Here is a 2,450-nt window from a genome sequence, read left to right as displayed (position 1 = left end):
GGGTTTATTTCTGGACTTTCTATTCTGAGCTTTCTATTCTGTTTTTTTTTTTTTTTTTTTTTTTTTTTTTTTGTGTGTGTTAGTACCATAGTGTTTTGATTACTACAGTTTGTAGAGTATCTTGAAAACTGGAATTGTGATACCTCCGGTTTTATTCTTCTTTTTAATGATTGCTTTGGCTATTCAGGGTCTTTTGCAGTTTAATACAAAGTTTAGGATTATTTTTTTCTAGCTCTGTGAAAAATACTGTTGGTATTCTTATAGGGATTGCATTAAATGTGTAGATTGCTTTGGGTAGTATTGGCATTTTAATGATATTTGTTCTTCTAACCCATGAGAATTTCTATTTATTTGTATCATCTTCAATTTCTTTCATCAGTGTTTTATAATTTTCAGGGTAGAAGTCTTACGCTACTTTGGTTACATTTATTCCTAGGTATTTTATTGTTTTGGGTGCACCTGTAAATGGGATTTACTTCTTAATTTGTCTTTCTGCTATTTCATTACTGATGTATAGAAATGCAATACACTTATGTACGTTGATTTTGTATGGTGACTTTACTGAATTCATATATCAGTTCTAGCATTTTTTTTAAATGTGCAAAAAATATTTATTTTTTCCACATATAAAGTCCATGTCCACACGATCTCTGTATTAAAAGCTGACTTCTATTTTAACATGATTATAGATATTGTCATCATACATGCAAAAAATATGGAACGCTTCACGAATTTGCGTGTCATCCTTGCACAGGGGCCACGCTAATCTCCTCTGTATCGTCCCAATTTTAGTATATGTGCTGCCGAAGCGAGCACTCTAGCATTTTTTTTTTTTTGATGGAGCCTTTCAGGTTTTCTATATAGAATATCATGTCATCTGAAAATAGTGAAAGTTTCACTTCCTACTGATTTGGATGCCTTTTATTTCTTTTTATCATCTGATTGCTGTGGCTAGGACTTTTAATACTATGTTCAATAAAATTGGTGAGAGGAGATGTTCTCATCTTGTTCCTGATCGTTAGGGGAAAACTTTCAGTTTATCACCATTGAGTATGATGTTAGCTGTGGGATTTTCATACATGGCCTATATTATGTGGGGGCATGGTCCCTCTAAATCTACTTTCTTGACATATCATATCATATCATATCATCATATCATATCATATCATATCATATCATATCATATCATGAATGCTGCGCTTTGTCACATGGTTTTTCTGCATCTATTGAAATGGTCATATTTTGTATCCTTTTTCTTGTTGATGTGTTGTATCACACCAATTGATTTGCAAATATTGAATCACACTTGCATCCCAGAAATAAATCTCAGTTGATTGCGATGAATGCTTTTTTAATGTGTGTTGGATTCTGTTTGCTAATATTATGTTGAGGATTTTTGCATCTATGTTCATCAGAGACATTGGCCTATAGTTCTCCTTTTTTGTGGTGTTTTTATCTGGTTTTGGTATCAGGGTAATGCTAGCCTCATGTATTTGGAAGTTTTTCTTCTTCTGTTTTTGGAATAGTTTGAGAAAAATAGATATTAACTCTTCTTTAAATTTCTGGTTGTGTTCATCAAATACAGATGGATGTGAAGCCATCTGGTCCTGGATTTTAGTTTGCTGGGAGTTTTTTGATTATTAATTCAATTTCATTGTTGATAATCAGTCTGCTAAAATTTTTTATTATTGTCCTGATTCAGTTTTGAGAGGTTATATGTTTCTAGGATTTTATCCATTTGTCCCAGCTTGCCCAATTTGTTGGCATATAATTTTTCTTAATATTCTCTTCTAATCCTATGATTTCTGAGGTGTCAATTCTATTTCTCCTCTTCCATTTCTGATTTTGTTTATTTGAGTTTCTCTGTGTCTGTTTCTCTCTCTCCTTTTTTTTTTCTTTAATAACTCTGGCAATAGGTTTATCAGTTTTGTTGATCTTTTCAAAGAACTAGCTCCTGGTTTCATTGATCTGTTCAATTGGTTTTCTTAGTTCCTATTTCATTTACTTGTGCTCTAATCTTTATTTCCTTTCTTTTATTGGTTTGGATTTTGTTTATTGTTCTTTTCATAGCTCCTTTAGGCCTAAGATCAGTTATTTATTTCAGATTTTTTGCTTCTTGAGGTAGATATGTATTGCTATAAACTTTCCACTTAGAACAGCTTTTGCTACATCTCAAAGATTTTGAACTATTGTGTTTCATTTTCTTTTGTCTCCGTGTATTTTTAAATTTCCTTTTTGATTTCTTGGCTGACCCTTTCATTGGTTAGTACCATGTTATTTATGTATTTGTGTACTTTCCAAATTTCTGTCTTGTGGTTGGTTTCTAGTTTGATAGCATTGTGGTTGGAAAGGTGCATGGTATGACTTCAATATTTTTGAATTTCTTGAGATTTCTTTTGTGACCTAACATACAATCTATTTTGGAGAATGTCCATGTACTCTTGAAAAGA

The 2,450-nt window shown here is 31.9% G+C and overlaps 1 non-coding gene across 1 annotated transcript; it reads right to left on the bottom strand.

Moving 5' to 3' along the window:
• Window positions 1-709: 709 nt before the first annotated feature.
• On the bottom strand, window positions 710-816 carry LOC112850514 (U6 spliceosomal RNA). Its single transcript, XR_003222640.1, has one exon. It is a non-coding gene; the product is annotated as a U6 spliceosomal RNA (small nuclear RNA).
• Between the last annotated feature and the right edge of the window lie 1,634 nt (window positions 817-2,450).

The sequence above is a fragment of the Puma concolor genome, chromosome C2 (assembly GCF_028749965.1).
Source record: "Puma concolor isolate L17-30 chromosome C2, mPumCon1.1.hap2, whole genome shotgun sequence".
In the NCBI taxonomy this organism is placed as follows: Eukaryota; Metazoa; Chordata; class Mammalia; order Carnivora; family Felidae; genus Puma; species Puma concolor.
Note: the sequence above shows the minus strand (reverse complement) of the source record. Positions and strands in the feature narration are given on the sequence as shown.